The sequence below is a fragment of the Stenella coeruleoalba genome (assembly GCF_951394435.1).
Source record: "Stenella coeruleoalba genome assembly, chromosome: 10".
In the NCBI taxonomy this organism is placed as follows: Eukaryota; Metazoa; Chordata; class Mammalia; order Artiodactyla; family Delphinidae; genus Stenella; species Stenella coeruleoalba.
Genome location: NC_137156.1, coordinates 12,896,314 through 12,921,416, shown reverse-complemented (window position 1 = coordinate 12,921,416; position 25,103 = coordinate 12,896,314). Strand labels below are relative to the sequence as shown.

At 44.4% G+C, this 25,103-nt stretch overlaps 1 protein-coding gene across 12 annotated transcripts in view; it reads left to right on the top strand.

The window, feature by feature from the left end:
- Window positions 1–25,103, top strand: part of ATXN1 (ataxin 1) — a 520,605-nt gene that overhangs the window by 123,129 nt on the left and 372,373 nt on the right. For 8 of the 12 annotated variants that reach the window (XR_013830337.1, XR_013830338.1, XM_079935503.1 and 5 more), the window contains 2 exons: window positions 292–441; window positions 8,398–8,512. The gene's annotated coding sequence lies outside the window, so the exon portion shown is untranslated. Of the gene's footprint in view, window positions 1–291; window positions 442–1,291; window positions 3,729–8,397; window positions 8,513–25,103 lie in introns of those variants that run through there. The other 4 variants (XM_079935504.1, XM_079935507.1, XM_079935499.1 and 1 more) reach the window with 3 other exon arrangements.

The window sequence follows — 25,103 nt, the reverse complement described above, 5'->3', positions numbered from 1 at the left end:
CGGACCGGCCGCCGCGCTGTGCGCTCGCCGTGCTCAGAGCTGCTCGCCCCGCCGCCCGCCGGAGGGTGCCCCCCCCGCCCCCCCGAAGTCGGATCCCAGAGCTGCGGCGGCGGCAGCCAACTGCTCCATATTTGGCTTCTATTACACATTTACATACTGGAGCGAGCTAGCGAGCGAGCGCGAGAGAGCGCGAGGGAGGGCGGGCGGAGGGAGGAGGGAGGGGAGAGGAGCGGGGGGGGGAGGAGGAGGAGGAGAGAGCAGAGTATACCGCAGACATCATTTCTACTACAGTGGCGGAGCCGTACAGGACCTGTTTCACTGCAGGGGGATCCAAAACAAGCCCCGTGGAGCAGCAGCCAGAGCTACAGCAGCCGCAAGACACTGTTTCTCTCCCTCTGCCCCCCCTTCCCCACGCAACCCCAGATCCATTTACACTTTACAGTAAGTGGCTATTTTTTTTTCTCCTCCGATTCTTTCTCTCCCCCCTCCCCCATCTCCTTCTCCCATGATTTAGATTGAGATTCCCCCCCCCACCCCCGCTCTCCCTAGAGGGGCAAAAGCAACAACCAGGAAACAAACCCCAAACCCCATTCGGCGACACGGAAAACAGCTGGAAGAGGAGCGAAGGAAATCGACGCGTTGTGTTGTGGTGTGTGTTTGTGTGTGTGTGTGTACATACACCCTTCCCCGGCTCCAGCTTCCCGGGCCGACATCCCCGCTCTGGGAGCAGGGACAACTGGCAGGAGGGCTGCAGGGGCTGGGTGGGCGCCCGCCAGGCGAGGGGGCGCGCCCGGGCTGGGGGCACGGGCGGGCGGGGAGAGCGGCGGCGGCGGCGCCCCGCTACGGCGGCTGCCGGTCCGGCCGCGAGTGCGGAGAGCCATGTCCTCCTCCCTGGAGGTGGCGTAGGGGGAGGCGGAGGCCGGGGGTCGCGCTGCCCCCTCCTCCCGCCGCCCCCTCCTCACTCCTCTCCCCGAAGAGGGCGGCGAGAGCGAGCGGGTCTGGAGAAGGGCTGGGCTTGCCCGCGGGGGCCGCCTGGCCTCGGAGCCCCGGGGTGGGGGTCTCCCCGCGGAGGCCGGCCTGGCCGGGCGTGCGGCTGCGGACCGGGAAGGGTCTGCGCCCGCGGCCGCGCCGGGACTTCGCGCGCGTGGCCGGGCGCAGAGCGGTGGGAGAGCGGGGGGCGCTGAGGGGTGGGTGCTGGGGGAGCGGGTGTGCGGTGCCGGGAGCGCGGCCGGAGTGGCGGTGGCGGCCCTGGCTGCAGCTGCCGCCGCCGCCGCCGCCCTGTTGGTACGGCAGCTTCCTGATCATGTGCAGCCGTCGCAGCGGCCCGGAGCCGGGAGCCCGCGAGCGCCCCAGCCCGGGCCGGCGCCCCCGCCAGCGCCCGCGGCCGGAGCCGGGGAGCCGTGGCAGGCGCTGCCCTGCCCGCGCCGGAGTGAACGGCTGTGCGGCTGCTGGGAGGGTGAATGAAGCCGGGAGGAGGGGAAGGAGGAGGTGGCGGCGGCGGCGGCGCTGCGGGAACTGGGATGCGCCCTGGAGCCCCGCCGCTCGCTCACTCTGGGCCGGGCCGGGCCGGAGGCTCCGCCACTCCTGCGACCGCAGCCGCCACCTCCTACGTGGTTCCAGCGCTGCGCGCAGGCCGGTCCCGCAGGGGGCGGGGCGGGGCAGGGGGCCGGCCGGGCTGAGCAAGAGGTGAGGCGGTGGCGGAGCGCGGCGTGAGTGTGAGTGCGTGCGATTGTGAGTGTGTGCGCGCGCGCGTGCGGGGGAGGGGGCGGCTGGGGCCGTCGCGGTGGGGAGAGGGCCCCCTCAGTGGCCACTTGGCTGACTCCGCACCGCCCCGACCCCTTCTCGGCGCCCCCCCCCTCCCCACCGCCCTCAGGCCGCCTTCCTGAACTCCGCGGCTGGTGCTTTCATTTTATTTCAGACCACGTAGGGGGCTGACTGGAAGCGATGAAACAATTCAGGTTTTCGAGGCAGATTGAGCAAGAACCTTAGCGGGGGGTGGAAGTAGGGTGGGGGTGGAGATCCTGCCAGAAAACAAACAAAAAAAATCAGTTTCCAAGGACTGTGGGGTTTGGTTCAATCCCGTGGCTGCTCTGTTTTGTTTTGCTTTCTTAGTATATAATCCTACAGATAAGAGGGTAATATAAATACTTCGGGAGATTGGGAAATTGCTGAAGAGTAGTAAGGGGGAAAAAAAAAAAGCCAGTCGGAAGCTGGTTATATAATGCGCGATGTGGCTAACGAGAACGGCAAGCTATTTTTATTTTGTTTACCGTATGCTGTGCAGTAGGGACTCCTACAAACTGGTTCTGTCCCCGAAGAGATTCTTAGTTTCCCTGTGAGATCCACAGGATACAATTAGCAAAATTAGAAGACCCTATTAAACCCACAGAATAAAAATTAATGGCTTGGAGTGGCATACTCCGTGCACATCCTGGTGCATGCACGGGAATGTGTGTATGCAAATAAGTTCTTTGCCAATCTTGTAGTCACATCTCATTGACATTTGTGTTTTATAATGCAGGCTGTTCTTAATATTTAAACATAATCGTTACATATCGCTCACAGCAGCGGGTAGTTACTTTAAGGTTATTTTTAGGCACAGCTAGTTACTTTTTCGACAGTGTTAGCTAAGCTATTTCATTTGGCTTTCTGAGGAGCCCTGCAGTTCCTAGAAGCCCCTGTCTTAAGCCCACCGTGTGGTTTATTTGGTGGGTGAAGGTAGTTTGACACTTCAGCCTATTTTGGAATGCAGTGTTTGCCTGAAGAAACCACCAGAGAGAAGGATGAGAAAATCCTGCAGATGAACTCTTGGAAAGGGACTGCACCATAACGACTAATGCTTTGGCATTTAATCTCCTCTGATTGCCCTCTGTGCCTGCATCAGTCAATATTTTAGCAGCTCCACAGATAACTGGGCTTGAGTGCCACCTTCTACATAAAGCAGAGGTTGAAGGACTCCCCTGAACCTTCTGCCTGCCTGCCTTTCTCATCTCGTAGATACCTGTCAGCGGGTGTAGGTTTTCGGTGTACTTACTCCAGCTCTGATCACTCATGTAATTAGATCAGGCTGCCATGGCAACAGACAGTGTTCCTCCGTCCATTCAGGTGGGTTTGTCTTGTGCCTGGACTACTCCCAAGTGTTTCATGCACAGTATTTGTGCTGCCCCAGCCAGATGAGAGACTTTACTATTTCAGCTGCATCTTCTTTCTGTCATTTTTGGACGGGAGACACTGAATGATGCTTCTAGTTACTCAGCTTTTATAAAGGAGACCAACAAGCTGTGCTTACTGGGTGCAGTATGTAAATGCATCTCCCCAGACAGTGAGAGGAGCCCGACAATCCTGCTGGTGTTTATTGTGAACAGATCAACAAGTATTTGGTACTTGTTAGAAACCTTTCAGAGCTGACTAAAGCAGCATTTCTTTTGCAGGCTGTCTGGTGCCTTTGGCCTTGCAGGCACTTAACCCTTTCAAGTGCAGAAGAAGTCATCCTTTAGAACTCAAGTTGCCAGTAGTCGCGACTGGTTTTCTAACGGATTTATTCAGCGGAAGTAATTTATTCCAGAAGGATATCCCCGTTGTCAGATTTGAAAACTGGACGGCCGTCATAATAGCAAAAAAATGCTACTGATAGCAGGCAGTCATCCTGAATGTATTCATTCTTAACTTGGATTTCTTGGCCGTGATCGTTACCTTTGTGGTAGTAGGTTATAAGGTTTTTGTCTCAGGTAAGAGATGATGGAGGTCTATAGCTGGTAGACTGATAATGTATGGTGCTTTTGCACAATAACTTGTACTCTATTTGGGAATATAATTTCATGGGCATTTAATAACGTAGAGAACAGCATTTTTTTCTTTGTATTAGGGGACCACCTTATTAAGCCTGCTGAGCAAAGAAAAATAATACTGTCGGAAAAAAAAAAAGGAAAGAAAAGTAGCTTTGGTTGCTGAAGCTCTGTATTGCTCAGGCAATCCAAATAAGGGAGAGTATTTTAATAACTCTGATATTTGAAAGAAAAAATAATTGAGAATAATAACGTTTTGATGTCATCGTGACCCTGCCCGTCAGTTTACCGTTTTGCAGCCCCCTAGCTAAATTGGTAAATCCTTTTTTTTTCTTCTGGGGCTAAGATTGTTGAGAGGGATCCTTAGTGCTCCTCACAGGGTGTTTGTGAATTTCTGCCATTTTGCGAGTTTATGTAGTTGGTAACGTGATTGTGACCTGCTCAGATCAAGCGTTGCCGTGTTTAAAACGGGCCATTATTTCCAGGAGGTAAATAGATGGGGGAGGCAAGGATATAAATAAAGCGCCGAAGTTTAAGTTTTACATAACACCTTGGAGGTCCTGGAGTACCTTTTACAATGTACAGAAAATCGCTTCACTTGGCAGCCAAACGTGCACATGTATTTTTCAGTGTACAAATAAATTCATCCTAAAATAAGTATGAAAAATGTGCTTGATTGGGAACTGTGAAAGTCAATATTTTCCCTTCTGGATTTCGTTTGAAGAGGGTTTGGTAAACAGAAGTGATGCTTCATTAGAAATATCATAACTAGGCTTCCCGGCCTCTGAATTGTCCTATACTGTCGGAGAAGAATTCAAGGACAACTCTTTAGCCATCAAATTATACATGAAATGTTTGTAACTGGCCTTACGTTTCAACAGACCTAACTCAGTTGTCTGGGAGTCCCCGGAAAGGCCAGCCTTAAGAGATTATTAAAATATCAGTAAGCATGTTTCTGTGACTCCTGGTACAGAGTTTGATTCACATCCCTTTTGTATAAATGTGCCTTTATTTTTTTTCCATTCTGAAATGTCAAGTGGATTTTCTGTTTGCACTTACCTTGAATGATAGTTTTTGATGACTAACGTATGGTTAACACTGGCTCATTTTGTTTCCTATAAGAAGTTAGTCGATAAACATGTTTTTACTAAAAGCCTGAAATTTAGTGAAGGTAGGAGTGAATGTTAATTCTTTCGTTTATAGTCGTCTGCAAGTAACACATAGTTTAGACTATGAAAAGCTTAAATACTTGTGTAAGATGACATAGTACAGCAAGGCAGGATATTATTTTTATAGGGGAGACATGATTTGATTTCCATTGCTTTATATCTTTTGATATGTGCAGCTTAACTGCTTCAAACAGCAGATTTAGTTCTGCTCATACTTCCAAACTTATCAGAAGCAGGCTCTCCTTATTTTGTGAAAAGCATTGAAAATAAGAAATCATAGAAATCCCAATAGAGATAATAATTTCTGTTCTAGGGCGTTCCACACAAGACTGCCCCTTTTTAAGGAATTTTGTAGTCCTCAATTATGCTGTTCAAATTTTAGTTTCATTCAATTCAGTTTAATAAAATACACATTCAGAATTTAAGAGGTGGTATAATAATGAGTATACTCCATGCTAGTGTTGGAGAATATTTTCAGATGTTGGCCAAAAGAGTTGTAATTGGATCAAGGTTTTAAAAATATGTAAATACTTACAATTACAGGAGTAATAAAAAGGTTTAGGTAACTAATCTTTATTGGTGGAAATAGTTTTCAGAAATCTCTTTCCTGTTTCATAATTTATGTATCTTTGTCTTTATCAGTGTAGTAATATATTTCATAATCCTTACAAACCTGAAGTTTTCAGGCCAATGTACTGTAAATATGTGTACTACCTATTACCATCTCAAATGTACTAAAACACATTTTAGAACTATTAAAGACAAAAGAGCAACAAACATTATATTCTCTTTGACATATTTGATGTGAGCAGAACTGATTCATTGATTTTTTTTATAGCTTTTAATGCATCGCATTTGTGGAGTAATGAAAATGCAATGGTAATGGCAATAACGTAAGCAAAAATTGTATCCTAAACCTGAAAATTACTTTTCAGAAAATTCATTGTAGTGTAATCACAGTTTGAGGCTTTCGGGGGGCAGAAGTTCCCCTGATGATGGTGTTTGGATTCAGGCTAAGAGGAACTCCTTTTTTTCTATTTAGGTGTTCTTTAACGGACACATTTTGAATGAGTAATTTAGCAGAAGTTTTTAGTGATCATTGTCATAGCTGCTAATCTGTAAACATTTATGCTTCTAACATTCGAAGAAAATGTATTTTTTCTGTCACTGCGTACGGCAAATTTTCTTTTATTGCGCCCTTAGCTTTGGCCTACTCTCCCCGAAGTGTTGATATTATATCCTGTATCCATATTATTTATATATTATCACCTCTTTACTGACTGTCACATCAGTATTACTTAAGCCATCTTTCTGTCTTCCACTATTAATAGTATTGTGTTATGTTGCCCTGCTGTGCTTTTTAAATATTAAGGGTTCCATTTTTAGCAGATACAGAAAACAGTCCATAGGCTATTTTCTGGTATGTTGTTTGTATGTTTTTGCAATACAGAGTCCACTCTGCCTTGCTTTATCCTTGTGTTTCTTCCCTCCAGTGGAACACAGCAAGTTATGTTAACTCTTCGAGTTAGTCTAACTGGTGTAGCAACACAAATGCTTTTGAAATAAGTAGGCATACCAATGTGAGAGTAAATTAATATTTTACAGCATTTGCATCATGTTTGACTGTTCTCTGCACTTCAGCAGAATAGGAGGAGACTGTAATTTGGACTCTATAAAACCTTATCTGCCAGGTGATAGGTAAATAGGATGGTGTGCACCTACATCGATACACAAGGCAACACTCTCAACTGTTAGCTCATAAAGCAAGCACTTTGCAAATCCACGGTACCTGCACCTTGTTTGAAAATGATGATCAAGTATTTTGATGCTTCATTTGAGATGTTACTAGATAAAATCAAGATTTCTACCCCGTCCCAGGCCCTTAAAACAAGTGCTGTGTAAGAATAAATAGAATATTATGAGCTTCTATTTAACTTGGCCACTATTTATATTTGTAACTCAACAAGCTTCTTAGTGAAGGACAGTGTCTTCCAAGGACTTGAGAGACGTTATAGTCTCGAACAGCTTCGTTCTTTGTCTGTCTACACTTACTGATTACATGTGGGGAAACCAAGGCCTAGAAAACTTCCTTCTTCTGCATATCAGTCCCAGGCGTGCAGTAGATGCTTAAATAAATACTTGGCGAATGGATTAGCTAGAAGTAAGAATACTTTGGCTATTATTCATTACTTTGCAGTGTTGGAAAGCAATCGAAATTATTTTCCTTTCCAGCTGGGCTGTGCTCTTAAAAATAGTGAGTGTGTATGGATGAAAATAATCATGAGATGTGTTGCCATGTACCCAAGGATAATTGGCTCACTTACCTGTTTACAGATTATTCACATTGGAGATCATATTCATAGCTCCAGAATAGTTCTTTTCTGACACCCAATATAATCCTGGGCCTTCTCCTTCCTACTGTTACCTGGCGTGGGCTTAGGAAACCCAAACTAAATTTAAAACCAGCCTAAACAAATATGCAGATCAGCTCCAGTAATCAAAGGCTGAAAAAACTCAGTCCAGCAATGACTAGTTTGGGGATTAGTTTATAATAACTGTGCTACTGATTTTATTTAATGTGGACAGTTGGGAACTACCAGTATTTAAAAACATGATTTAAATAGATAGTGCTGGAAACTATGTTAGCAGATCGAGTCCTCAACTTCTTCCATTTCTATGCATAGGTCTTTACCTCACAAAACCTACTACAAGCACCAAGCTCCCTGATGGAAAGGTATATGGAAGATTCATTCATTCTCTCTTTCATTCATCCATTCACACATTCACTCATTCATCATACAGTGGGTAATTTTTACTTAAACATGCTTAAGATATTGTGGCAGAATGAAAGTCAAGTAGACATACATTCAGTAATTAAATCTTTTAAAGTTTAGTGGAAAAAAAGTCTAGTGAGTATATGCATACTTAACATTTTTTTTTCCTGCATTCTGTTCTGTCTTCTATCCCATTAGACTGGTATGCTAATAACTGTGCTCTGTTTCATGATTGTGCCTCAAAGTTGCATGTTGATAGTAAGATATGCCTCATGAAAGTTAGACCCTGGCTCAATTACTATTCAGTCCATGCCCATTTTCACCTGATAGTCCTGTGATTACCAGCATGTGTTTCTGAGGAAATTGGCTAGAATCATTAGAGAAAAGAATGACAGTAGCTGTCTCAAATGGGGAGACCAAGCTCTTAATTTGATTGAAGGGATGACCTTTCTGTGTGTTGGCCTCCCTCTGAGCCCTGTCGAATAAAACCAGACCTGCCTTTTGGGCTGGCTGGTAGCTGTGTAATTCTCCTAAAACAATGCAAAATGTGATGTTCTTAAAGTTTAGATTTCAGTGCATGGGCCCTTGCAGGTGGAATTATTTTTTTAAAGCCATCCGTTCTGTTTCTCATTTTGGATTTCCTCTTCTGCACCCCCTGGACCATTGCAGGAGGATCGTGCAGCAAATCACCAGGGTGGTCCATTCAAGCTGCAGATTTGTCTGGCATCTTGGGACAGCAGGCTCGTCCTCCGCAGCCACTGCAGGAAAGTGCGTCACCCATCAGGTGAGAGTTTTGCGATGCTCTCTAGTTTCCATCTGAGGATAAAGTCTGACCTGGGAAAGTCGCCTACTAGCCGTACTTTAGCACTTCGTAGACTGTTCAAGATAATTGTCTTTGCAAACTCTATTGTGTGGGAAATTGAGAAATCGCCGAGAGGTTTTTTTAAAGCTCGGATTCAAGTATTTCTCTTTTTGATTTATTTGGTTTATGAAGTAGCCTACCTCTGACTTTGTGGATGGTTGATTATTGTGTGTGTTGGGCTTGGGCCTGATCATTTTAATTGTCACCTGTACTTCAAGCTGGTGAGAAAGTTTTGCTACCAAATGTTTATCTTAAGTCATGTTTTAGGTTATTGTTGTAGTATGACCCTTGTGTAGGGAGACGGGCTCCTTTGTTTGGTAGCAACCCGCATTTGTTGGATCTCGAATTTCTCTGTGTCTGTTTGGATTTTACAACTTCCTGATTTCTTCATGTACAGTAAATTTTTCTCATCTGGAGAGTCATGCAGACCCAGGGTGGATGCAGGGTTGATGACTCATGGTTCACTGTTGAAGGGAAGACAAGAGGAGAGTGCCTACTTGAAATCAGGAGACCGTGGAAGTTAGTTAGAAGTTGGGGCAATAAGGGCTTGGGAACACTGGTATTCGCAACCGGAGGAGATTGTGAAATAGATCCCTTCTTTCTGTTTGCCTTGGGAGGAGTCCTGCTCCAAGCTGTGGAAATAGACTAGTTCAGAGGTTCCCGAGCCTGGCTGGGCACCAGAATCACCGGGAGAGGTTAAAAAAAATAGAATAGGGGCTCCACCCTAGATCTGCTGAATCAAAATGAGCCTTAATGGTCTCTTGGAGTCATACTGATGTTCCACAGCTTTGGCAAAGGCTGGATCGGGTGGTCTCTGGGCGGCTCTTCCTGAGTCATGTGGGATTTCCTTACTTGGTGGGATACACAGTCCACTTTTACCAAACCTCACATACAAAACTCTGGATTTTCAGCTAACGTATAAGAGGTGAACACTTGCTTTATCAAAATGTTCATTTTGAAACTGATTCAGTAGATTTCTTTAAATAAAGAACCCCCCCAACCCCCCCCACCAACCCCGGGCTTCTAAGATCCAGTGTTTAACTTCCATAGAAATTCCATGGTGTTTGAGATAAGAGCGCAGGGCTCTGGAACCAGCCTGTCTGAATTTAAAATCTAGAGCTGCCTCTGTGAACTTGGGCAGTCCTGTAACCTTCCTGTGCCTCAGTTTCTTCTGTGTAAGTTGGAGATAATATTAGACGTTTCTCTAGGGCTGCTGTGAGGATGGAATGACGTAATGTTTGTACACTGAGCAGAGTAGTACCTGGTATATGGTTTATGATCCATGAACCTGTGCTGTCACTGTGAACCTGTGACTTGTCTTGACAGGATGATTGTAATGTTCTTGTTTGGTGACGGTTGCTTCTCAACCATACATGACTCGGAATAAGTAAATATCCCTGTACCTTGGTCTTTGGACCAACATTGTAGACATTTGCAGCCCTGCAAAGCCAACGGGTCTTTTATTTATTTTTCGGAACTTTGTGTTAGTCTACCTTGATTCCTGATGCAGGTTGCCCGTGTATTGTTTTTATTTATTTATTTATTTATTTTTTTAACATCTTTATTGCCGTGTATTGTTTTTATATCGTAGGATGAACTGCTGAGTTGCAGGCATAAGTGACGTTACTTGTGGTCTGAGTAAAAACACACACATACCTGAATGCCGGAAGTACTGTGCCTCAGAAAGGGGGGTCAGTAAAGTCCTCCTGGGGGGCGAGGCAGGGGAGAGAGGAAGTTATCATACACATTCTATCCTTGTGAAATATGGAACTGGGTACTTTACATTTTATGGGCTGTGGGTTAGGGAAAGCGTCTTTCAAAGGAGATAGAACAACTCTAGAATTCTGTGCAGAGTTAAGCCTCATAAGGTCTACAAGTGTCAGCTCCGTTGAAAGGGGTGCGATGTCTTCTTGCTAATTTCTCTCTTCGGGGTATTATCCATTTTAGGCAGAAAATCCTCACCTTGAAGTTTTGGGGGAAGTGGCTTAATTGCATATGTGGTTAACACACATGCAATTTTTTCAACCTGTGGTGTTTAAAGAGAATCATGTGTTAAAACAGGAATGTCTCAAGAATTTATTGTGAAAAAAACGGGCAGCAAACAGTCCTATCTCTTGGTCAGTATGTGTAGCTTATTGAGAAGAGATCCAGGTTTTTATAGTACATAGTACAGTATATTAAGTGTCATAGGAATACTCATATTACTGACAAAGCAGTACAGAGTCACCTTGAGTTTTAAGCAGCTGACATTTCCTAGGCTCGCATTTAAAGGAAGCTTATAAGCATTAGCTAAACGTTTTGCATAAATAGTGGCCTCATTACAGTCCTCACAATCTGATGGCTAAGTGTAAGCAAGGAAACAGTATCATTCACGTTGTACTCTGTTATACTCATTAAGGTTTTTTCTTTTTTTAAAAAAATAAAATAAAACCTAGATTACAGTTATTTCTGGTTCTGGCTGTTTTATCAATACAGTACAGCTCTAGCAGTTTCTGACCTACCCCATTCACAGGCACTGTCTATGTAAAGAAGTGATTCACTCATTTATTCACTGTGTATTTTTTTTTTACTACTGCACAGAGTGAGTAAGAGCTACTAGGAGGAGGTTATATACTTCGTGGTCAAGTAGGGGGAAGAAGAAATGCTCTGAAATAACTAATACAAGGCAGAGTGGGGTGGGTTGTACTTACTGGGGCAGGTTCTAACACAGAAGGAATTCAGAAGAATGATGCTGAGTAGGATGATGGGGAAAGACTTGGAGGAGGAGGGACAGTTTGAGTTGAACTCTGAAGACTGGTTAGCATTTCTGTGGGAAGAGATGGAGAGTGTGAGGGTGACCGTTTCAGTGCCAGGGCCATAACAAGCAAGTGCATGGTATGTAATTGATGAGGCCATTGAGGCAGAAGCCCAGGTGCCGGTGGACATCTGAGTTCCTGGAGTCCAGCAGACGGTAGAGTGTGGGAATAAGATTACTGAGAGGTCCGGTCTGGAGATAAATTTGGAGGAGCCATTGGCATGAAAGTGATCTTTGAGATTGGGCTTTGGGTTCTTGCGCCTGGCAGGAAGTTTGACAGGCAGGAGGGATGAGTATATTTCAGTGATGACGTCAGCCAGAGTGGAATATGTAGAGGGGGAAGTAAGAGGCAGTGGAGGCAGCAGAAATGGAGCATTGGTGTGGCACAGCCTTTGTATGTTTCCTGTTTAAGACCTGGGGTGAAGGGAGGGAGGATGGAGAAACTGGGATGATGCACAGGGTGGGTAATGGCGGGGGGGCGGGGGGCGTCTTCCCTAGACACTCAGGCACCTTGGAAACTCAGGGCTGAGCTTTAGCTCAATGAAACCTTATTGAAACCTTTATTCTTTAAGACCTTTAAAAAAAATAGAAACTTGAGCTAATTTTAGCCAGATCTAACGTGTGTGTATAAAAATGAATGCTGCTTTTGAAATTCAGCGCATGCAATATCTCTTTTCATTTAAACAAATGATCCCTCTATTTTCCTCTAAACAGTTTTATTAAGAAGATTTTCAGTGAAGCCCTGTACACATTAACAACGAGTCCAGCTTTGCCTTTGATCTTTTCCACCGTGGATTTATTTATCTCATGTGATAGGCGTAAATCACATTATGCCACCTACTTGACTTTGGAGCAGTTGTTCATTTGTGGCAATTCATTTCTTGTACTTTGATAAATCACATTAATATGGGTGTGTTTCATGACTTTAGTGTGGACTCTTAAATGTTATTTGAGTGTGTGTGTGTATGTGTGTGTATATGTGTGTGTATGTATATATATATATATATATATTTCCAGCTACTAGTCACAGTTTTCTGAACAATTTGGCTTCTCATTTATACTTTATAGAAAATGTAGAGTTAGTGAGCCTTGGCTCTGGGAAGAAAGACTACATAGCTCAAAGTGAAGGAGAAAGCTGGACATTATCTGGTTATATTGCTGTTATTGGGGAGTCAGTCTTAATATAATGAAGGAATATTTGAGGATTATTTAAGATATTTTTTTAACCTGAGGTTTTTTTGTTTGTTTGTTTTTTTTGCAGTACGCGGGCCTCTCACTGTTGTGGCCTCTCCCATTGCGGAGCACAGGCTCCGGACGCACAGGCTCAGAGGCCATGGCTCACGGGCCCAGCCGCTCCGCGGCATGTGGGATCTTCCCGGACCGGGGCACAAACCCGCGTCCCCTGCGTCGGCAGGCGGACTCCCAACCACTGCGCCACCAGGGAAGCCCCCTAACCTGAGTTATTTTTGATGGGGTGTCTGTAGTCCCCTAAATGGCCCAGAATGAGGCTGTGACTTACCTACCTTTCATAAAAGACAAGAAGGTTAGGACAGGAGTGACAGGAATGGAGAAAACAACTCAACAACTCCAGGGGGCAGACCATGCTGTCTGCAAAGATTCAATGAGCATCTAATATGTGAGAGGCATTATGCCAGCAAGACCCTAAAGGAAATATGGAGATGATCAATGGTCCACACTTTCTGTGTATTAACTCTTTGAATCTTCACTGCAATCCTTTGGGGTAGGCACTGCTATTATCTGCATTTCACAGGTGAGGAAACTGAAGCACAGAGAGGTTAAGTCACTTGCCCAAGACTGCTCAGCTGTTAAGTGGTAGAGTCATGCTGGGACCCCAGCCTGTATTTTTTTTTTTAATTTATTTATTTTTTATTTTTGGCTGCATTGGGTCTTCGTTGCTGTGTGCAGGCTTTCTCTAGTTGTGGCGAGTGGGGGCTACTCTTCGTTGTGGTGCATGGGCTTCTCATCGCAGTGGCTTCTCTTTTTGTGGAGCACGGGCTCTAGGCGTGCAGGCTTCAGTAGTTGTGGCGCACGGGCTTAGTTGCTCCGCGGCATGTGGGATCTTCCCAGACCAGGGCTCGAACCCATGTCCCCTGCATTGGCAGGCGGATTCTTAACCACTGTGCCATCAGGGAATCCCCCAGCCTGTATTCTTAACTGCTGCCATGCACTGTCTCTCAAGCCCTCAGCCCCTTCTGTAAGGCAAGGTGTGCCCAGGAGTAGTATTTAAAGACCCACAGCAGAGGTGCGGCCGACTCTCAGAGGTCAGGATCAGAGAAGGTTCGTGGACGATAAGCCCTCCTTTTCCAGGTGTGCCTGTCTGTTCAGGGTCACATACAGGCTGTCTTTGCTGTGTTGTTTCCCTTTTTTTCACTCTTTGTCCTCCTCCCTGAGATTCCTACGCACTTTCAATAATTATTAATTGAAGAAAATGATGACCATGGCATATGCTTATCTGTGTTTCAGGGGATTGGCTTAAGTTGGGCTCCAAATGTTTGGTGTCCAGTGATGAACTTTTGACTCTTGAAAGTGAGGTGATGAACTTTTGACTCTTGAAAGCGTTTCACTGGGTCAGTGCTCAGTTTGCAAGGTTTGGCGGATAAGAACTATTTCTCTCTGCAGTTTGATAGATGGTGGGTGGCACCCAGTCCAACTCAAAGAAACATGGGGCGAAAGGAGGTCACACTTAAGTCAGGGAGGCCATCGGGAAGCTCAGAGCTTGTATCCCCTCCCCTCCCTCCCCCCCCCCCCACCTCTGCCCCTCCTGTCCCTTCATCTCTGGTCCCTGCCCCTCCCAGGCTCATTTTCTCACCTTCACTGGACCAGTGATGAGTCTTGACCAACTCATGTCAAAAAGATAGAGGGGCTCCCCTGGTGGCGCAGTGGCTGAGAGTCTGCCTGCCGATGCAGGGGACATGGGTTCATGCCCCGGTCCGGGAAGATATCCCACATGCCGCGGAGCGGCTGGGCCCGTGAGCCATGGCCGCTGAGCCTGCGCGTCCGGAGCCTGTGCTCAAGGATAGAGAAGAAAGATCACTTTTCTCTTAGACTGCCCAGGGAAAACTAAGAGTTTGTCTTTCTTACAGTTGAAGAATGTAAGTGATGATCATTTCGTAACGTGTAGAACCATCAAATCACTCTGTTGTGCCCTTGGATCTAACAGAGTGTTGTAGGTCAATTATACTTCCATAAAAGAAAGAAAATTACCAAGGATATTTTTTAAAAAAATGTCTTCAGAGGCAAGTCTTGCTTTATAGACACACAGAACAGGAGGATTTGGGATTTGCCCTCTGTGCACACGCGGATGGCAGCCCCAGCCTTCATCTGAGCTGTAATCATACGTGATGCATTTTATTTACAGATTAGGAGGCTCTGACTCTGACATATGACTAACGGGGAAGCTCCTCCCTTACAGCAGTTGTATGTCATCTGCTTCAGAGAACTAATTGCTTGGCAATTCCCCTTTGGTAATTCCCTCTTTATTTTCTGATGAGTTACTTAACAGTGACGGGCTTGTTGAGCGGAGCGTTGAGTTTAATGTGTGCTCCAGAAACTCCACTGTAGGCCTGGGGGATATGTTTTTCGAATTCTGTTTAGCTTTACTGAAGGAACACTGAAACCATTATATGGCCTGTTAATATTTCACTCAATACGAGGTTAAACGCTGAGCGGTGTGCAGTTTTCCAAAAGAAATAAAAACCAGGCTTCTTTTTTTCAGTGTGCCCCTGTGCATTCGAAAATTATTAAAAAGGAATTTAATATTCATAGAATGTTTAATCCATTTTTTCAAAATAAGATTTCAAATGGAGTAGCTTTCCAGGACACCACAGCGTGAGTGGGGGTGTGGTAGAAAGCTGTTGGGCGGTTTTTGGGGAGACCGAGTTTCTTTTAACTGCCCTGCTGCAAGGTGAGATGGACCACCCACTCTACCTTGCTGGGCCTCAGTTTCCCCATTTACAGGAAAGAAAGCGGGTGAAAGAAGTGATCGCTCGGGCCTCTTCTATCTCTAACACGGCACAGTCCCATGAATAGATTTTATTGTAATTCTTTCTCTCGGTTGCCCCCACCCTCCCCCAGAGACCTTTGCTCTGTCAAACATCATTAGCTGTTGTTTGACTTTGTTCGGTTTTGTATCTAATTAGAATTTACATTTTCAGCTATTATTGTGTCATTATTTATAAAGTAAGTCGTAAGGGGTGCCTAAAATCATTTATCACCCCATCTCTATTAGTTTCGTACCTTACCGCTTCCTCGGCTCCTTTTTCCTCTTCTTGCTACCATGCCCCAAACAACATCCATTTCTGGAGTGGCTGTGTTATAACTGGAAGGAATCTTTCTGCTAATTATGGAATAATTTTTTGTAAGGAGAGCGCAGAAGCTCAGCTCTTTGCAGTAGCATCGAGGGTCACATTCTGCTTTTAATTTACAAGTAGAAATCCTTTGGATGTCATTTGGTTTTACCTGCAGGTGCAGATTTGAGGCTCGAGGTGATTCGTTTTTTCTTCTGCATCAACTTTCCCAGTTAGTGTGCATAGCATTACTTGGTCCTGTTGGTTCATTTGTAAACCGTTCATACTGATGTCTCTTGACTCATTGAATAGTGTTTTTCGGCAGCCAGTGCAAATAGAAGAGGTGACATTTAAGAGTGTTTTGTCTTGTTGTTTTGTTTGTTTCATAGGCTGAGAGGAAGGGAAGAGGCAATAGGGGTGTTAAAAGTGAGGGCTTTGAAGACAGGGAGGTTAAGGTTTGAATTCTAGCCCTGGCTCCTTAGTTGTGTGTCCCAGGCCACATTTCTTAAATCTGTGATCCTCAGTTTTCTCATCTGTAAAATGGGGATGATGACAAGGTCTATCTTACAGGATTGCTGGAAGGATCAAATGAACATTCACTGTATATTGCCTGTGGTAGGATCTCAGTACATAATTTAAAGAAAAGAAAGGAGGGGAAAGTATAGAATTTAAGGGCTGGAAAAAAAAAAAACAAGAACTAAGGAAAGAGTTGTATCTTTGGGGGTACTCAGGGTAGGAGGAACCCTTCACAGTCCTTCGTGGGCAGGTTTGAATTCCAGACGGACCATTGAAACTTGGGAGGGCCTGGACCGCCTTCCCTGTTTTGGGTGTGATGTTCTACTGAAGGTCCACCTGCTCCACAGAAGAGGGTGTTAGTTGCTGTGCAATGGATAGAAATATTACATTTTAAACATCTGTTGTCTATACTTTACTACAATAAGAGAAAACCAATGAAAGCAAAAGTTCCCTTTGATTCCACCATCCCAGTCCATAAGTCACTATTAGGTGTTGTCTTTTAGTTCTTGACAATTTAACATATATCTTTTTTCACTTGTGCCTTTTCTATTTAGCATAAACATTCTGGTTTGCAACCTAGACTGGACAGTTATCTTTTGCAAAGGTTATATAATATACCATCAAGTTGTTTTCTCTTAATTTAGGTTTTGTATTATTTGTGGACATTCGAGTTGGTTCTAATTGTTTACTATTATAAAACTGCAGTGATTACCTTTGTACACTTAAGTATTTTCTTAGGGTACAGTCACGTCAGAAGGCTTATTCCTAGACGGAGGGGCCTTGCTCTGAACTGCTTTGTAAAAGACAACATTTACATTGTTACTGATGATATACGACTATGTCTTGCTTCAACCTGATTAATTGTGGGACTTACTCTTTTTTGGCTAATTTAATAGGCTTCTTGGTTTTAAAATTTGCATTCCTTTGATCCCTCTCAGTCGCAGAACATTTCCATCTGTGTTTACTTACTGATTTTCTTTTATACAATTAGCAAACGGGGAGTCTTGATAATTTCTCATCTGTGCCTATGAGCTCTTTGTGTGCTCTAGAAACTGATCTTTCTTAAAGTCATATGTACTGCAGCTGTTTCCCCAGTCCGATTGTTTTTCATTTGGATTCTCTGACTTTTTTTTGTATGAAAGTCCAAGATTTTCTATGATGTCTCTTTTCTTCTGTGATCATACCCAGGGCCAGCCTGGAAGGAAGAAGGGAGATGACTGCAGCTCACATTCTGTACCTGGCCGGCCAGCGGCTCGGCTTGGCTGGAATAGTCCTCATTCTCAACTGCTCACCGCTCCCCTGTTGAACACCAGGGAACCGCTCCTTGTTGAAACCCTAGTGCTTTTCTACTGCCGAGGGCCCCTTTCTACTTTCCTTCCCACCTGTTCCTCACTCCTTGACCTTGATCCATCCTGGGCCAGTCTCCTAGATGCCTCGTCTCCTCTGCCCACCTTTGGGGCTCTCCGCCCTGTGTTGCTGACCCCCGTTTCTCTCGGGGAGCCCTGCCGTGGGGGCCGTGCTGGAGGCCTGGCAGCCTCCCTCCCGTGGGCCTGGAGAGATAAGAGTTCCAGGCTTGGCGAGGTTGAACCCTTCTTCGAGGATCCTGGGTTGGGCTCTTCACACCTTCTGCTCACTGAGTCCGACAGGCCACCTGCTGAGGAGTGAGCTTCGTGGGTTTGATTTTCATCCAGGTTAGACTGAGCGGCCCACTGCTGCCCAGCTTCCCTTGCTATTGTAGCTCTTCCCTGGAGAGAGCTCTGCGGGCAGGAGGGCAGGGGCAGTTTCCCGGGTATGGAGCTCTGGGGGAGTCTGGTCTCCAGACCTGAACTGGGACCAGTGGCCCTGCTGGGTTGCGGTGGTTTAGGATGTGCTGTCCCTCCTCAATGGCCTTTCTCAATGTGCACTTGTTCTGGTCCAACCCGTTTTCCTCTCCGAGGCCAAAGTGAACATTTCTTACGCTTAGACATCTGTCTGCATCTCTGTTTCACCTCCTTGGTTTTTCATTGAAGTTCTGAATCCTTAACCTGGCCCAGCAGCTTTGGGGTCCCTTGCTTATCTCCCCAGCACTGACACTCATCTGTTGCCCTTTCCTTGCTTCAGTCATTTAGCATTTCCTCTTTCAAAGTGCCCTGTCCTTTCTTATTATGTTCCAGCTTTTAGTTGTGCTGTTCCCCTTCCTTGACATCCAACTACCCACCTCTATCTGTGTGGCTAACTTTGAATCTTGGTTTAGAGTCCTTTCCTCGGGCAGCCGAGGGACTAGTCCTGTGCTGCCTGTCGGGGATTCCCAGAGCCCCCTGCTGTTCTTCTCGTGTTGTAACATTTTGCACCTCTTTTCCCAGCTCAGTGACAGCAGGGACAGCAAGGACTGTTTCCCCCCCTCCCCACACCAACCATTCTTGGCATTTGGCATCCAGTAGGGCTGCAATAAATGTAAGCATTTCCCCTACAATGTGGGTTTGTATGATGCAAATTGATGCAATTCCATCTCTTTATATAGACCGTGACTTACAGGACTGTGGTCTGGAGCCAGCCCTGGGGCCTAGTGGACCACAGTGGTGGAAAAAGCTATGGCATCTGTTGAATACCTTTGTGCATCAAAGAATGAGTGGTAAAGGGGACCAAAATTTATAAGAGGGCTCTGCTCAGGAGAAAGAAAAGCCTAGTGACGAATTTTCTGGAACAAAAGCTATACGGAATAGATTGCTGGATTTGCTCAGTGATATTTAAATTTTATAGCACTACACTTATAACACACCAAACACTATTATCATTGAACTTCAACACAGGAAACAAAATCACTGTGTTTTTGAATGTCTAAAACTGTCTTTCTTTGCAATGAAAAAATTCCTGTTGGATTTCGATGATGTGAGGATTCTTAGAAACATCGCTAACCTGTGGGATGAATGAGTGGATTTGAGGTTCACCTCCTAAACACCTGTTCTCTGCTTTGATCAGTCTCCCTTATGTGCTCTTGTGACCCTGCTCTCTGATTCAGGTGAAAGTTCTTGGTGGGATAATTTTCCCAAGGAGATCATTTTATCTGGAAGAGAGTAGTTCTGGAGTCTTAAGCAAGGTTGGTCAAGTGGAGGTAAAGCACGCCATGGACCAGGGAGCCCTGAAACCCTCCTCTGCGTGACCCCGCCCAGGAGGAATGGGGCTGGTGGGGTCTGACCGTGGTGTCCCTGCCCCTTTGAGTTGGCGGGGACAACCTCCTCTCTCTTGCACATGAATTCGTCTAGAAGTTGCCCTGTTGGTGGTGGGTGAAAATACCATTTCCAGGGAGAGGGTGTTCATTGGTGATCACTGACGTGAGGGTCTGCATGCTTCTGATGGAGGTTCTGACAGGTATGGAAGAGGGTCTGACATTAGAACCGAGGCCTGGGCCCATTGTCCACTGCAGCGCCCCAAAGCCCTTTCTACCTTGCTCTGTTCTGGCAAGTTCCAAATGGGGGCAGAAAGGACTCTGGATGAACTTTGTTTTGATTGTCCTTCCCCTTTTCAAGGCTCCGTGCTGTAATCCAGACCATTGAGAAGTATGACCCCAAGTTGTGGCTTTTTTGGGAAGACAGTCTTTTTATAAGGAGCTGGGAAAAGAATGTTTCTCTTTGGCTGCTGGCTCTGGTGCCTGATCTGACACTTTTCATAAGATTAGCAGTTTTGTTCCTTTTGTAAGTGGTCGTAGGCCCATAAGACAAGTTACCTATTATTTGTTGACAGGAGAAAAGATTATCTAGTTTTTATTTAGAAATCTTCTTCCATAAAACCATGTTCTCTGTTGCATTTGAAAGAAATACAGCGATAGCACCTAAGCCCAGATTTTGGTGTTTTCCTTTGGCTTTTCCTGTTCTGCCGAAGCCTCTGTAACCCTTTGTACCTCTCTCTACTCTTCAGAAGGAACAGGTTATATATATTTTTCCATCTCAGAGTCATCCAAATGAACAGGACTGTTTTAACAATCTGTATAAACAGATGCAAAAAAAAAAGGGGGAAGACTACTTTCTTTCTTTTTTTTTTTTCCCTCCCAGCAAGCTTTAGATCCATTTTGGTCATCCTAGAGATTAGAATAGGCCAATGTGAGTAAGAAGCAATGTGAAATGCAGAAATATTTTTGCATGTGTCCTTGAAACATGGGTCTTACCCAGGAGTATTGAGCCTTCTCCAAACAAAACTCTGGAAGTCACAGTTCATATCATCTTTAAGCCCTGGAGAGAGGGTTATTAATCTATGAAAATGAACAAACACTAGCTGTTTGCTATTCTGCTGTGCAGAGAACATTCAATGACCTGACTAATCTTGGAGTTTCTTTCTCTAAATGCTGCACTTTTTACTCTTTACCCTGAAGTCTCAGGAAACGATTTCCTTAAAAAAATTTTTTAAACTTTTCCATTTTAAATGTGCAGGGTCTTCAAAGACTTCACTGGGATGGAAGTCCTATGTTTTCCTGTTTCTTCTATAGGACTAGTCACAACTACCCTTTTCTCTTGGTGGTGTTTTGCAGTCTGGGCCTCCAATTTAGTAAACATAGCCCTAAGGACCACAGTCATCTGGACCGTGTGCAGTGGCTAGTGTGTCATGGGTCCATCTCAGCTGATAATAGCATATCACAGGAGTCAGAGTGCCTCGTATGACTGGTTGCCCTGGGGAGTCCTAATGATTCCCTAGAGCAGAGAGTATCCTCTTCCTTTTCTAGAGGAGGAAACAAAACCTAAGAGGTTGACAGATTTGCTAGGTTTCAGGGCTAAAACACACATGGCTTGTGCTGTCACCTGGGCCTTGCAACCTGCATGAAGTTCAGTGCTTTCTCCATCACCTTCTGAAGCCGAGATCCCCCAGGCCTTATGCAGTTGTGACTCTGAATCTGTAGACTGAAAAGACAGAACTTTGCTTCATCCAAGGGGCCTAATAGAGCAGTTTTGAGATGGAGCTGGGAAGATGGAGAAAGACAAGAGTACAGCCCCTTGAATGTACACCATTCCCTCTTATAAATTTTGACGTTAGTTTTTGTAGTGCCTAAGCTTGAACTTGACGGATGGGTAGAGAGTGTTTTTTCTTCTGCAGCCAATACACCTTTCAAGTTAAGCTTCTCGAGCTATATTTCCTTTAAGGCACCAGTGTCAGCAAAGTTAAAAACATCAGGAAATTGTATTGATCTCATCCATGGAATCTTGAAAACTGATGCCATCTTCTCTGGGAAGTTCTTTCCTATGTGGGTGGGAAGGCATTACAGTCAGGTCACTTCCATATTGGTAGGTCCCTCCTGTCTTTCTGCTGGATGCTACAAAAGAGGGCAGAGGAAGCTCACGCAGCCCCCTGTGAATCAGAGGTATGCCTCCTGGTCTGGAGAGAGCCAGTGCGAGACACTGAGTTGCTTTCATGATGAGTATCTGCTGTCCTGGGACATCTAGCAGTTAATCTTTTAGTAGAAATCACCATCCATCTCTTGATGCCAGAAGCACGTATAATAACTGTTATGAAGCCTTTTCTGTCTCTGCAGAAGTAATTGGTGCTGACGACCGTGCTGTTGGTTTCAGAAATACTTGGAATCTGATTCTCTTTGAGGCTTACGGAAGCTAGATTTTATATGTGGAGTCCTCCTCAGTGATTCTGCAAACCAGACAAAGGCCATCTCTCTTGTAGGCCTCCTCCCGGCAATCTCTTTACAGCTTTTTCCTAGGAGTCAAGGCGCTATAGCCTAGCTGGGGAGTTTTGCTTGGTGACGGAGTAGCTAAGAATGTTTCTCTCTAACAGGTCACAGAGAGCGCTGGTGGACGTCTCTCCTTGCCCCAAGATCTTCGGTGGAGGTCCACGGGACTTGGTGTCTGTGCCGTTCAAAGTATATATGAACTCGCCAGGAGGCATAATGCGTCACCATTTAATTCTGGGCCACCCTAAAGGATGACACCCAGCTTCAGAGACCACCTCTTGGACATCATCCCTGAGATCCAGTGTTTTAGCTCCCCACTGTCTGAAATCCGTTTCTGACCGAGTGTGAGCTGCCTTAGGCTTAGGCATTCAATGGCCAGGACCATGCTGCAGCGCCACACCTTTTGTCCCTTTCAGAGCAGCAGCTCGCTCTGAGCTCTTGTTGAGTCTTTTACACAGATATGCTAGAAAACAGGCACCAACCCATTCTTTCCATCTTGGCATTTTCCCACAAGCCTAGTCCTGGGATGACCTGGAGCGGAGAGGCAGTGGAGGATAAATTCATCTTGTACAGACTTGTTCCTGCTAGTTCTAGCCTGTCTCTCGCCACAGATCTAGCTTTTAAATCCTCAAGTGATTGGTTTTGCGTAGGAATGTGTGGATTGTTGGATCGCAATAATTTTCTCCCTGAATTTCTAGTGTTTATATAAGCAGATGTATATAAAAAAAGTTCTGTCATTGGTGTAAACAGCAGGGCCTGTTTTTAATAGTTACAGGTGCTTAAAGATGGTGCAGAATAAAAATGTAAGGGTTTTTTTTTTTTTTTTTATTGCAAGTTGCAACACAACCAAAAGTCTATATTAATGTTTTGCCAGGAAAGGGTCAACACGGAAAATTTGCAACAAAGACAAACTAGAATAGAACCAGTGCAAACAGAAGCTGACAAATATATGCCCCATGTTGGGAGTTCAGCCCCTGGAATGTTATGTAGGACAAAAGGAATGGAAGAGGTATTTCAGTAACATTTTGTTCTGTGTCAAAAACCTTGTGAAATATAAATCTGCTGTGTATTGGAGAATGGATACAGCAATTGATTCAGGTTGAATAGCTTTCATTTAACTAGAATATCCCACAGAAAGCCGTTCTTGTTCTGACAACCATAGTTTTGTTTTTCTTGACTTAAAGAAAATTGAATTCATGTTTACATATTTTATAGGATTGTTTTATGGACAAAGACACAGGTCAAATCCCATCCCAGCACAGTGGCTATTGTTATAGCAAATAGAAACATTTCTAAATGAAATAAAAACCATTTCTAAGCCATGGCCTGTGGCCCATAGTAATCATACTACATTGGTGTTATGAAACCGTTTGCAACTATCAATAATTCAGTCGTAGATGTGCTTTTTTTCTAATTCTGTTTTTAAAAAATATTCTAGTCTCTTGCCAACACACATACCCATGCATATACTTCACTGATTTGCATAGTAGAGAAGGAAGAATATGAATATGTATAGTAGGAGTCAACTTTATTTTGGACTTTCTGGAACAGATCACTTTTTTTTCCTCCACATGATGGCTCCCTGAATTGCTTCCAATTATTGAACTTTCATAATTGCCCACAACTCTGTCTGTGTCCTTCTAACGGTCTTGCCATGTCAACCAACCCAGCCAAAAGCTAGTAGCCAGTGATAGTGGTTTAAGAAGCTGGACTTCAGAATCCCCCTGCCAAGGGTATTCTGTTATTCTCCATTTGTACACTTCTCAAGAAGAAATTAGGTGCTTGTTGTTGAGTTTTTTCAATTGCCATCTCATTCTGGCATTGATCTTGGACTCATTTGCAAACTATTACTCCTGAAACATTTTGGCTCTCTGTGACCTATTGTTCAGTAGAATCTGAGGTTTTCCAGGTACATCAAAGACTTAAATTTTAGGGAAATTGATCAAAAGAAAACTTCTCTAGGAATAAATGTCTTTTAGGTTTTAGCTCTATTCTACCTTCAGGGTTCTTACCTGGATGCCTTATATTTTATTTCCTTTCTGTATTTATACTGATTTGATACTTGGGTTTACTGTTTTCTGTTTGGAAACAGCTTTTAAAAAGTAACACAGAGCTTAAAAATATAAAACAGTTCCAACCTGCTCCATTCTTACCTTGACTGTCTTTTCTGCCTTATTGCTAGACCACTGCTTCTCTTTCTGCTTCTCTTCTGGGATTTATCTGCTCAGCAATTGTAGTGTGTGATTCTGAATTCTATGGTTTGAGTTTCCTGACCAACTTCTCTTTGCATCTGAGTCTATTTCCTGTGCGTAAAGCTTTGGCATTCCATTCTCCGATCCCAGTCAAAAGTGAAACTTTTAGTGCTAATAAGATTAGTCCTTGCGACACTATTAATTCTTTACTCTCCATTTCTCACTCCATTGTTGTTTCTCAAAGACCAACATTTCTTTGTTATTAAGAACGTCATTAGGAGATGGTAACTACACTTAATGTGATCATTTCACAGTGTGTACAAATCTTGAACCATGATGTTGTACACCTGAAGCTAATGTAATGTTTTATGTCAGTGATACCTCAATTTAAAAAAAAAGAGGAGGAAAAAACCCACTTCATTTTGGTGTCACTTCCTTAAGACCTCCTGGATTTTTGTTTTACTGATACACTCCACAGCTTCAAACTGCAGGAACCATCAACAGGTCTTTGACAATTTAGTTGTCCCTACACATGGTTTACAATATTACGCTTGCTGTTTAAAAGTAATTAAGCTTCTCTCAGTGTTCTTTGCTGTGGGTCAGGAACTTTATTTGCTGTGCCATCCAACACAGAAGTTAATCACAAATGGGTCCTCTGAACCAAATAATTAAAAATAGAGCAAAGTTTCTGAACCAGGCGGTTGGCAGAAAAGTCTGTACTTCCATCTGTGCATGGTTAGGAAAATATTTCATGATACTGAAATAGCAGCAGCCTTGCTCTCTTTTGTGTGCGAGTGTATCTGTGTGACTGCATGTCATTCAGTGCTCTGAATGTTTGTTTGACAGTCAGCTAATCATATAGATACATGTATGTAGAAAAGTCACTGGCAAAGAAACAGGAAAGCAAATCCAGGTGTTGTGTGCATACATTCTTTATTTGCTGGTTTCTGTGAAGGGATAATGGTCTTGCTGTTGCTTTTCTGTTTAGTGAAAGTTTTCTCTAAGCATGTGCTTCAGAAACTTAAAGAGCATTACATTTTTTTTTTTTTGCGGTACG